General features: G+C 24.6%; 1 protein-coding gene across 2 annotated transcripts in view; it reads right to left on the reverse strand.

Annotated features, from left to right (window-relative positions):
• Nucleotides 1-14,333, reverse strand: part of LOC114120595 (ras-like protein rasC) — a 154,413-nt gene that overhangs the window by 91,488 nt on the left and 48,592 nt on the right. For both annotated transcript variants that reach the window (XM_050202975.1, XM_050202974.1), the window contains one exon: nt 2,227-2,278. The gene's annotated coding sequence lies outside the window, so the exon portion shown is untranslated. The remainder of the gene's footprint in view (nt 1-2,226; nt 2,279-14,333) is intronic.

Here is a 14,333-nt window from a genome sequence, read left to right on the forward strand (position 1 = left end):
AAAGTCCCTCCTTTTGATATTACACTCTTCAGTTGATAAAAGCAAATGAGCGTGTTTATTAACGCCAAAATGATGAAAAATTGAGAACTAATAAATTCAAACAATTCTTTGTATATTATTTGTGTATTTTTTTTATAAAAAGTTAAGTAATAATATTATTCTAAAAATTAAAATTTAATAATTGTGAGTTTAATTTATTTAACTCACTGTATCATTATTTTAAATTTTATTTTTAGTACTAACTTGATTTTATTTTTATATGGAATTATTACTGAATTCATTTAATTTGATCTAAATAATTATGCTGAACAACTTTCCCTGTGGAAGGGTTTAGAATATATTTCTATTTGAAGATACTTAATCTCAATTAAATTATAAATGGATAACAAAGTAAAAACATTTTTACAAATATTTCTTTGATGGTATCATTCTGTTTCATCTAAAAGCCGTTTAAGAATGTAACCAAGATGAGTTTAATTTTTAATAGTCGTCTACATCAGATATTATAATATTATATAAGACATTTCTACATAATAAGGTATAAAAAAATGTAGAATATATATATAGATGTATTATTCAAAATATCAAAAATATTCTTCATAATATCAATATAGATTGTATAGTATTAGATTGTAGCGAATGTAAAATAAAAATAAGATTATATGACTACTATTAATTAGTTTTCTAAATCTTTCCAAAATGAAATTATTTGTAATGAATTAGATAATTTTTGTTCTGTACCCATATAAATTCGGCTAATCTGAACAGAAATAATGAGAAAAATATTCAAGAAATCTTCGCCAGCGGCATAAGTGCGTATGCATACAAATTCAGAAGAATGATTTTTGATTTACGGTTCTTGGGTATTATAAAATTAAGTGCCAATTTTGTCAGAAAATATAATATAGGTATTCATATATCTATTACGTGCGAGATGGTTGAAAAGAACAATAATTATGTCGGAATAGAATAGAATAATATTATAATATGCGAAAATATTATTTCGATAGGCAGCCGTACGTCAATAAATTTATCATAACAAAACGCCGTTAAATAAATATCATTTCTTCATTCAAAAATATTATTCATATTTCCGATTGCGTGACAAGCAAATTACTGGCCGTCAAATCAATAGCTTTCAATAACGCGCGCACATTGAATATTAGTAGTACCTACCACCAGGAGGGATATAAATGGAACGGCTGACGATGGTTTCTAGAGGGACGTGGAAGAGGGTGCAGACGTCTGAAAACCATTAGGTGTAAAAACCAAAAGAACGGACATTTGAAGATTGCGGAAAGTAGAAGGAGAAACCATTATGACTATCCGTCCTCCACCGAGCCGGCCGATAATGTTTCCCGGTGACGTTAAGTAAGGCGGAAATGCCACCGAGTGTTCATTAAACCGCAATAGGTATACGGCGACGATATAGTTTTGTATAGAACACCTTGATAAAAGTTATTGAATGAATTAACAAGTACAAACGTGAATATTATTAAGAATACTATTGTACCGTGACGTTAACGATTCGATGGTATTTTAAACTTATATATTAAAATGTTAATTTTTATTCCATTCCAACACCAATAAAAATTAATCCATAAATACAATTAATACGAATTAACAAACATTAATATAAACAGTTATTGTATTAAAATAAAAAAACCACTATTATTATAAGAATATGTGCAGACATTAACTGATTCTATGAAATTAGAGTAATACATATTATAGTTAAGTTTCACCAATTTCACAAATTTAATATGTAATTATGTTATTAGGTTTTCAACTGTTCTTTGAATTTATTTGAAGTGTTACCAAGGAAAGTTGGTGTTACAGTTTTATTCGCTATCGGTATATGACATAAATCAGAAAATAACTTGGTACTCCAATAATATATATATAAATATATATGTTATTTTTCTTGAGTCAAGGTACCCGTCAAGTATGCTGAGAGCTGACGGTGGTGTAAATTAAATAAAACTCGACGTGTATGCCATAAACACGTTAAAAGCCACAAGCATGGCATATTCTCTAGTCATGAATGAAGTCTTTGGAAATTTAATTTATGTCTAATACATAAGTACACAGTCTAAGAGTTTGGTTTTTTTCAACATTTATGACATGAGAAATTATGATTTATTTTTGTACCAAATTATAACATAGTATTACATCACATTATATTATGTTTGAATTGAGACGAACTCGTAAAATATTAAAACTTACCCCTTGATCGATGTAGCACAGGTATATTTTGACACCGAACAGTCAGGTTCAGCTGGAAGAATAAATATACAACGTCAGATCAATATATAGTATTTATATGTAATAGATAAATAGATACAAAGCTTTTGACCAATATTGTAAAGTATTTTTTTGTATTTTATTATAGAAAATGTATATATTATGTATATTTAATTCAATTGAAAACAACAATACCATAGTAAGGGTGGTCATCAATTGAGAGAAAACAATATCTTTTATGTATAAGTTTAAACCAGGTTTAAATCTATATTTCATACCACAAGTTGTGTGTCATTGAAATCAACTTTTATAATTTTTTAGTCTACAAATATAAAACTATAATGGTTTTTCAGTTTTAAAATATTGAATTTACTCAATATAATTTGTGTATGTCTCAAGCAGCACTATGTTTATTATGTATTCTTTAAATATAACTAAAGAGAAAATCATTATACAACATTGCATTCTAAGCAAAATAAAATAAAATATTTAGAATATATACAATAACTGCAACATGGTTAATAATAAGATATTTGAATTCGAGATGAATAATTATTTGAGAGTAAGTATTTTATCACAATGAAAGAGAGAACAGATCATCAATTTGGAACGGGCTTTTTAACACACAAATATTATGAATTGAGTGCAATTGAATTTTCCTATACACTATCTAAGATAATGCAAATATTGTTAAGAAGTATATTTTATAGGAAACTGACCAAAATTACAGTGCAATTGGTAACAGTATTAAAATAATAATTGGAGATGAAAATGTTAAGATAAAGAAAGGCAACATCTTTTATTTTAACAATTGCACTTAAAATTCATATGACCTATTCAGTAAAGATGAATCGAGTCTTATATAATTTTTTATCCTTTCAAAAATGTATTAACATAATTTTAATACGATTGTTTGAATAAGAAGTTTTATACTATAATAAGATATTTCTTTTTAGGATTAAACATAAATGGACTTGAAAATCATCGATTTTAATGGACGATTAAAAAATGTACAAATTGATTATTAAAAAAAGGTTTAGGTATAGCAGGCATGTGAATCTATGTAGAGATATCTATTGTGGTATAATTAATTTTTTGACTATTAAATGATTAAAATTAAAATTTTAAAGAAAACGAAAACAAATCATTAAAAAAGCACTAAAATGATATAATAAATGATTACTTTCTATTATTTCTAGTGACTTGGGCAAAAAAAAATAACTTGATATTTAATTAACTACAAATTGGACATTTACCTACATAAACTAGTTAATATAAATGTATTTGGTATAGAAAATGATGTAATGTTGTAGTATTACAGTATTATAATATTATAATAATAAAACGATGTATTTTTTTTTATAAGCTGACTAAATATTATGTTTCACGTTCATTTAATTGAAATAGCCCAGTAAATATTTTATGAGCCGTCATATTTGCTTAAACTTATTCAGAACAAAATTTTTACAAAAAAAAGTTTTTGTTAATGCATTTGAGAGGTTTAAAAATTGAACTTTATGTACATAAATAGTTTTGACAAAAAGTTTCTATTATTAATGAGTTATAACTTTTTCAGTTCAAAATGTGATTTTTTTTGCTAGTAAACAAACGTTTTCGTCTAATTTTTGGCGGAGCCTAAAAAACTGTTTATTATCAGATAATTTTATGACGTTGCGTGGGCGTGAATCTCGAAATTCATCGCTTTGACACTGCTCAATGCGTGTATACGTATATTATGAGGGCTAAAGAAAAAAAAATCCGAAATTTCAATTTCCATATCAATAACATTGAATTTCCGATTACTATAACGATCGACTTAAACGAATAATACCTAAGTAATAACGCCTCGAGGTATATTTTTATATTCATAGTGATTGTTCATAATAATACTATAAGATAACATACTATTGCAAATAATCATTATTTTATTTTACATAAACTATATAAATGAGAAAATCGAGTAGATATACAAGTATTGAAGTGGTTATCGTTAAAAAGATACATTTTTGAAAAAATGTGTTGTAAGAAAATGCTTTACTCAAAAAAAATATTGTTACAATTAATATAGGTACTTTGATTTTATTGTTTACGTTTGAGTAAGTATTTATATCAATATCTCATTGTACTGCACTATACCGTACCAATTGACAATGGATTTGTGATGGTTCTATTTTTTTCTAAACTGTTTTGAAAACAATTGTAGTATTTACCTTTGGTGCTAAAAATTCGTGGAAAATTAGGAAATTGCTTTTGTCAAATTATTTAAAACATTTTCATGAGGAAATATTATAAGTACTATTCAATGATGGACGATATTGATTTTCCTCTCCATCCTCCACAATTTCTATCAATATATATATATATATATATTTGTGTGTATGTGTGTGTTGATTTAAACTGTAGTTTTTCGTTTAAAAATTAATGGGATCTATTGAACATATCGACTTAATTAGTATATAATAATGAGCTTGTTTATAGGATGATATTATATAAAGGATTGTTAAACGAATGTGAAGATATTTTTCCCTTAAGTTTTATATTGATTTATTTACATTTAAATTATTATTAGAGACTAGACCAAATAGGTCAATTAACCGTCAAATACAAATTTGACAAACAATAGACACTGGACAGCTAGGTTAGGTTACAAATACATATATACATACTACATATACATATATTATACATTATAATATAATAAATAAATAATAATAATATTAATAATGTCGTTTTAATCTTTGACCTTTCATCAGGTTGACTGTGATTATGTTGATAATATGTTGTTGATGTATAACGATAATTATTTTCACTATACCTAATTATTTATTTAAAAAAAATATTAGTACTCCATGTTCAAAAACGACGACGATTCATTATTACCGAGTCGAATCAACGGATTATTGATTGATGTATTTCAGAGTAACACTTTTGAGAAGTATATAATTCATGTATTTGTATACCTAATATATATATAAACGATATTATTATATAAGTTTATTTCAAGGGGAAAAGATTAGGTCATTTAGAATAAATAAAAACAAGAACCACCATTTCAATTGTAATTTAAGATGATTTAGGTAAAAAATTTAATATGAATATTAACGAAGTATATACTACGAAAAATAGTTTTAAAATTTTTACAGACATTGTACACGAAATAATATACAATAAGACGTATAGTGATAATATATATCATTTCTTGGTATTTTTGTTTAATGCTGTATAATATAATATTATTATACTGTGAATATGAAATTACAAATATCACTTACATAAATGTAAACAATACGCGGATTCTTCGGTGAAGTTCGGTCGGTTATGATACATATGTTGATTATGGAGATAGTGCTTACTCTTATAACTAGCATAATATTATTCTGCCTAGAGCCTTATGTGATCATTATAATAACAGTAACAATAACGTTAGTTACATTACATACGATTTGATATTACTTTTAAAAAAGTAATAAAATGCGGCGTAAAATGATATATCGTTAATGCTTATGTGATTTTCAAAGAACGCTTTTCTCTGGACATCGTATAAATCATTATTATTTACCATTTTACATGGTGAAGTGTACCCACTGTATGTATCAGTAGAATTTCACGCAGTGAAAATATCTACATATTTTTGGGTGTAAAAAATAGGGTTAAATTAAATTTGTTGTTTTAATATCTGTAAAAATATATACGACAAAAAAAGTGCAACGTGACTACAATGCACAATTTATTTACGACTGTAACAAAATAAATACATTATACATACATAAATGCGCGTTCTTCTGACGTGTAAATAGTCTGATTAATTTTTTTTTAAGAAAAACATAATAATATAGGTACATTAGATAACATATTAGAAACAAAGTACACCCAACTTCAAGGTACAAATAAAATAACTTATTTACTTAAAAATAATCAAAATACTTTCAAAAATTTGATTTTCAATAGAAAAAAATTAATTAAATATTCGATGAAAAATTATAAATAAATATTTTGGTTTATAAGTTTTTTTTTGTTTTCCCCGATTATAAATAATAAAATTAATTTAATTTTGACTTCTCTAAAGTACAAATTAGATACGATTCTTTATCCAAAAACATCTTCAAAGTTGAAAATCGAAATATTTTCTTACTATCGTTGACATAAAAAAAAAAACGCATAATAAAATCAATACATCCACCTCTTCAATCAGAATCTAAAATGTCATGGTATTATTTTTTTAACTAAAAACCTATGCTATATGTTAAGAATTTTCGAATTAATCTTGAAAGTTAAAAAATAAAGTTAATTATTCAAATATTTTTTGTTTTTTATTTCCGTTAAAATTACGAATATACTACAACTATCTATCTCTACACACTTCGTTGGCTGTATAAAATACATCTGTGTTAAATTTGATAGTAATAACATTTTACGTTACACCACACGTGTTGAAAAAATAATATTTTTGATCTTCTGATTTGGTGCATAGATGATTTGTCTGGCATATCAACTTCACTTAACTGACCCACCCAATGTTGTTTTTTTTTGACGATTTACCAGTAGCTTTTTTTTAAATTATTTTATCTTTTTATTTTTATTGAACGACTCAAATTTGATTTTCTTTTCATCAAACCAACAATTCAAATAGTCTTAATAATGTGAACGAGAATAAAAACGTTTTGTACTACTATCAACTATTCACTTAAATACTAATATCTAATAACAACTAATAATTGGTTACACTGATAAAAAAAAAAATCTTTATTTGAGTATTTTATGATTATTTAAAAAAATTAATTACTCGATTTTTCATTAAACTTATAGAATCAAAAATAGGCTTAAAACTTACTCCGTCATGTAGGTACTCTTTCATTCAAAAAATTCAAGATATTCGAATGAATAGTTTCAGAGAACTACATGTGTGACAAATATTTCTTTTATCACATTTATATATGGTATATAAAATATATCTTCAGCCTATATGATCTAAAATGAAAATGCCAATATGCATTTTTTGAAATGCAGTTTTTTGTAGCCTATATAGTATATAGCCAGTACTGCATACCAAGAAAAGGTACCTACTCAACTTTACCCTTTGGAGGTTTAAAAGTCCTGCGGGCTAGAATATCCTTCCAAAAATAACCATTTTTTTTTTTTAAATTTTTATATGGAAATTCTAAAAATATAAATTTTAAAACACAGACATTTATTAATAAACTAGAATAAATATTTCATTTCAAGATTATTATTATTCACTCGAAAGTTTGGTCTTTCGTTTCTGCATGAATAAGTAAAATTACCTTTTACACCATATGACCTGTTAGACAGCCGCATAATAAAATACCCATTACCTACATGTAACCGTAAAACGAAGCTTGGATAATGCTTATAATACTTACTTGAGACTTAATTTTGTATTATGATTTTACATTTATTATTTCTCTTAATGAAATATAATTTTACTACTATTATAATTTACACATTATACACTTTTAGTGTTATTTTTTTTATATATATATATCTTAGTATAACCATGTAAATAATATATAAAACACACAATATCTGTAGTACCTGATACTATAAATGATTAAACAATATATTTTAATAAAATTATGGATACCATCTGGATTTCCTAAAATTTAGTAACTGTATATTTTTCTTGAATACATCACAAGTATATTTAGGATTATTTGAATCAGTTTATTTCACGGGTCATCTTTAAATTATAATAGAATTATATTATAAAGTTTTAATAATGAAAATATGTAGTGGCATATTTATCTAAGATTATGTACCTAATCAATATAGCATAATAAAATGTACATTGTATATTTGTTGTGTTTATTTTTGTCCGCAACAATTCGGAATTAATTAAAAATATGAATTTTAAGTTTAAATAAATTAGGTAGTCTATTAAGCATTAATATAATTGTATAATATATTATATTTTAGCAATACATTAAACAACAACAAAAAAAAGAATAATAATGATAATAATTAATCATAAAATAACCAACTTTTATGATTTAGCTATATTATAATTTACTATAATTATGTTTATAATTTATAATATTATGCTTTATATTCGAATCAAAAATGAAGAAAATGGTCTATATTCTTAATAGATAAATTGTCGCTTGCCAGTTGGTTGTATCAAAATCACTGGATAAAATATTCCCAAAGGTATATTACTGATAGAGATAACATATAGTTGGTATTGCGATATCTACGATGACCCAACTGGGAATTTCAAACTCGAAAACCATGTTTTCACATGAACAATCTCGCAAGCAGAAAAAATACTCTATCAATCATAATGTCAAGAACCATATTTCAATGGTATTTCACAGGTCCTTATCATTACCACAATCCATCTAAATGACTGAATCATAATTATGAATGAAAATTCCGACTTCCGTATAAAGTTATAGCGTAAAACAATTTCGCGTTGGAATTGTATTATTTCTCTATAATTTTAATATTTACATAATTTTTATTAACAGTTATGAACTGACAATAAAATATGTGTTTGGCGTAAAAAAAAGGTTTTATCGAATAGTTTAAAAAGGATGTAAAAATTAATATTTTAAAATTTTAAATATTTTATGTGTATCTTTTTAATCAAATAAAATTGAATTTCAGGGTTATAAAATTAAAAAATATATTAATAGTAGATATCTTTCAATTGTTTATTAATTATTTCTATTTTACATTTGTACGTCATACCATAAATATATTATTATTTTACACCAACTTAAAATAGAATAAAATATTAAACGTATAAGAATTTTATATACATAAAATATAATTATCTCTGATTTGGTAATTTTTTTTTTTTTCATTATAATGTATTATAATTTTATTTATTTTTTATTTATTTAATTTAAGTTTCATACAATGAAATACTGGGCTCCACTGAGAAGACTAGTGTCTTTTATTTTTAAAATAATATATTTTTATAAATTATAAATTATATACACCAAAGCCTATTGACACGTTCCATGAAAACCAATCGATATTTAATAATATATGGATTTTAACTTAAGCCGTATAGAATTTATACTTTTATATAAATACATGATATACATTCACTTGACCTCATTATATTTTCATCTAAACTACATCACATTACCGTACCATTTTGATTTTTGAATTCTTGTATAATATAATATTTCTATATTAGTTCATTTTTCTATGTATGATTGTTTCATTTAAAATAATATATAAAAATATACCGTTTATTGTTATTAATATACTATTACAATTTATTTGTGATTTTCAGTCAAGTTTTTATATTGAGAAACATAATTTAGTTATTGGTCAAGAAATATTTTTATGTTTATGGCTCAAAGTTATTACTTATCTTGAAATTATACACTAGGTAAATCCAATAGCAAGAATTAAACACAACGTCCAATTACAATTATTAAAATTAGAGATTTCGCATAAATAATTTACTAGTAGCTAAGTTAGAATATACATATTTTGTCACAACTAAAGTTTCTATTACAAAATTCAATAATATTTATAAATTCGTAAAAGAGGAGAACGAACTTACTATTATCATAATGTTTATTTTATGGCCTCTAAGATAACTTGGGAATAAATTGTTTTACAAAATGTTTGAAATACATTTTCAAAGGGATATCTAAATTTATCCACGTGAATGGATTTTAGTGAGTCATTTATATAAATTAAATGTGTACCATTTAAGCGCAGTCCATACGCGCACTTAAACAATGTTTATTAAAATTAATAATTATTATGATAGGAAGAAGGTTATTATTAATACATACCAATACAATCTAGTCATATGATTATAAACCGTAATATCGTATAGGTACGTTATAAATATTATACAACAATCCTATACATTATGTTTAATATAATTACATTTTTAGTAGGAGTAAAAACGTCTGATTTATTGAATAAATTAAAAATTAAACTTTCGTTTGAAGTATTTAATAGACTATTTTAGTATTTTTCAGGACACCTTACATTTTATAGTTTTAACATGATGATCATGTACTTATATAGGGTGACCATATTTAAAAAAAAAATAACAGGACACTTTTTTGCAATGAGTAAAATATAGGTGTATTGATTGTCAAAACATGAAACAATATGCAATATTTATATAATATATGTATTATAAATACTACGAAAACGGGACAATCCTGTTTAAAACAGGACTAATGGTCACCCTATACTAATACTATGTTTCTACCTAAATGAAAATCTAATGTTAATTTAATTATTCTATTTAGTTTTCATTAAAATTAACTGAAACCATTCCGTAATGTGTATACCGTACGTGATACATCCATACATGCATACACTAAAATTGTTAATTTATTAACTTATAAGTTATAATTAAATAAATATACAGATTACCATAGAATAACTAATAATACGATGCAAAGTTAAAGTTAACTTTTGATATCTACACAACTATAGCATAGTTTACGAGCAAATTCATTGAATTCAAAATTGTATTGCATTTATCGAGTAAATTGTTGAAATATTTTAGTAATTTAGTACCCCAATAAAAACTTTATCTATATTTTAATTTAGTGTATTTATTTTTTTATTATTATAGAAAAATACGAAATTAAAAAGCATACAAGTTTAAAAAAATCCATGAAAAACTATAAAATAAACTTAATAGTGGTAGCCTATAGTTAATATCTCTTTGATAACTTAATTTTGTATATTGGTATTTATAATAACTCAATAATATACACGACTATTATGTAGGTATTTTAATTTTGTGTTTTATTATTATTATTATTAATGAATTATTAATTCTCTACATAATGATGATATTTTGAGTGCAAGACGGCAAAAACCAGTCGTTTTTTCAATCATTTACGGATTCAGTTCAAAGATGTTACAAAAAATACGCACATGGACAGCATAACAGTCATTCACACAATTTGGTTGTTGACCAAAATTGCTCATTTTGTATTTATACAGAATTTGAATGCTTAAAAATACTACAGACTAAATTTTTAATAACTTAAAATATTTAAATTTTTTTTAAGTTTTTTTTTCTACTTAATGAATGTCTTGATATGGTACAAATTACAATTTTTTCAAATAAGAACTTCATTTTTTTGTTAAGTAAATTTTTTGTTTTAATAATTTTGTACCGATGCTATACATATTAATTTTTACTATTCATTTCATAAATCACCATAATATACCAGATGCGGATGGAAAACTAGATAGGTGTATCTCCATTCTACATGTCTGGCATGTATATACTTACAACCTGACTTAAATTGAATTTATTCTTTCATTTCCGGGTTTACCAATCTTTTACGTTTTAAATTTCAAACTCTAACTTATCACATAGTGTGAATAAATTAATTTTAACAATAGTGACTTTGATACACGTTTTTAGACGATCAACCAGGTAAAAAAGAGCAATAAATTAATGGATTTTTTTGAGAAGATATATAAAAGTTTATTACTACGAATAAGATTGAAGTATTTATTACACATCCAATAAATGTAAATTGTATTTCTTATAAGTTAAAATTTTTGTCTCAACATTCTATTTATTATATGTTACATAGTGCTGACATAAAAATCTAGATTTTTAAAAACAAATTAACGAATTTTTTTGTAAGAAAGGACTGGTTATGCAAGGACTTTTAAACATTTAAAACCTATGAAATAATATTTTAGTTCAAAGTTTTTGTATGCTTGGTAAGGTTCATAATACATTTTTTTTTTTAAGTAATTTGAAATAAAAAAAAAATTAATAATAGTATTAATAGAGCGTACAAAATAATTTAAACAAAGTGAGTAGAATAAAAACGTACCTAGGTACAGTTACATAATTTTATTTTTTCATAAAATAACATTTTATATTCTTTATTATTTGTATATAAAATAGTGAACCAACACTTGTCGTTAATTCTCATTTACTGTATTTTTTTTTTACTTTTTTTTTATTATTATTATTGCTTAATTTACGTTCTGCGTTACATTTGTTGAATCATATTTTCCTATTTTCCGCTTAAACTTACACTGCAATATTATAATGTTAATATTATTATTCTAAATTATAACATAATATAGGAAAGGACAGCCAGCATAAAACATTTAAAGCTCTGATATTGCCACATGGTTCTTTTTAAAGATTTTCTGACATTGTAATAAACGTATCGTGATGAAATCAGCAAAATATATAATATATGTATACTAATATAATACAATCCTTTTTTTTATATTTCGTCGATAAAATATTCAGAGCCAATGCTACCTACTCAATAAAAAAATAAAAAATAAATAAATACCTTCCTTTACAAATTCAAATGTGGTATTTTTTTTTTTTACACCACATTAACCCGTCAACCGTTAAGTTTGTTATCGTAGGCACCGATATAATCGTATTACTATACTTAAGTATGTACTCTATCGCTTTTGATATGATCAATGTAGAAATTAAAATAGAATTCATTGAGTAATATAAATAAAATTTCACTTAATACAATTTTATAAGACCTATTGATACAGGTGGACATTTTTATTTATGTTAAACTCTTTTACATTAAATGATCAAATGTGAGTAATACGAGAAGTCGTAAGTTAAAGGAAAAAAAAAGAAAAATATAACAAATTTAAGTTAAAATGCTGTTTCGTTGAAATATATTGCTCCTGTATTATAGTAACTCACGACGTTGAATAATCAAGAAGAAAAAAAATACATCAAAAAAACATTTTCGTTTATAAAATTAAATTGCAGTAGACATCCAGGCGTTATGGCATTATAATATTACAAGGAACCTAAGTTATTATTAGTTTCGACTGGAAGATAATATAAGCACTAACGTCTCTAGTGCTATTCACGAATTTATAATGTAATATATTATTTAAATATGTCTACCAGAAATTTAGCTGAAATGCGATTGACACTATGGCCAATTACAATAGTTTATAGATTTAGAACGCATATAGTATAGACTTACAGGTTATCATGTGCAACGATCAAATTAGCTTTTAAGTTAAAAGAACATTTAATTACTTAGTGAGTAAGTATACTTAAAAGTTGTTGTATGAATAAGTTAACAAATCTCTTCATATTATGTTTTCAGATTTTATCTTTAAAATATTCTTCAATATCACAATAATTTTGACTTAATAATATCATATAGGTGCTCAGAATAATTTTCAGCCATTTTAATGTTTTCATTGTCAGAGTGACTTATCACTCATTATTAAATCCAATTGTCTAGAATCCTCAGTGTCTGTTTAACTATAGAGATGATTTTAATTTTCTTGTTAGTTTTCAAAAAAAATAAAATGTAAATTTTAAGTTCAACTGTTTTTTTAGTTAATTACTTAATTTTTTGAACAAATTTTATAAAGGTTCGGCCAATCAATTAATCATTAACATTGAATTCTTATACTGGTATAAAGACTTTTCTTGCAAACATGAATAATTTGTGTTCAACATAACCAATAATTTCATATCATTAATTTTTATATTAACGTGAAATAATTTATTTTAAAATAAAAAAATTGAAACATTGTTTATCTCAATACATTGATTCTTCGTGATTTTTAAATTTTTAAATTGCAGTATTTACGAAGACGATAACTCGTGTAGTTCTCTCTTATTAAATTATATGATGCTAACATAATATCTGGAAAATGGTCAGTAGATATTAGGTAAAAAATAAAAGTTACTGAAATGTTAATTTTGGTACGAGTACGAATACAATGTTACATAATAGACTTATTAGGAACAATAGGACTATTTCTTGTAGAATTGTGCATACAGTGGATAAAAAAAAAAAGAAGAAATTATGATACAAATAAATCACAAATTCGCAAATGGAGGGATTGTAGAGATTTAGATATGCGTCAACCCTTTTACCTACCTAAGTATATACCTGTAAGTAATCGCGGGCACATCGCTACATCGTACCTTTGTCGTTCATAAATAAAGGTCTGTACGTTACATATTATATAAGTCCTGGAGAATCAAAACTGACTAGGACATACACGCGCAAACGTATAATACTTCAGTCTTCCGATAAACAATGAACTGATGAAATACAACAATGACCCACATGTTACTGCCGATCTTTCAT

The sequence above is a fragment of the Aphis gossypii genome, chromosome 3 (assembly GCF_020184175.1).
Source record: "Aphis gossypii isolate Hap1 chromosome 3, ASM2018417v2, whole genome shotgun sequence".
Taxonomy (NCBI): domain Eukaryota; kingdom Metazoa; phylum Arthropoda; class Insecta; order Hemiptera; family Aphididae; genus Aphis; species Aphis gossypii.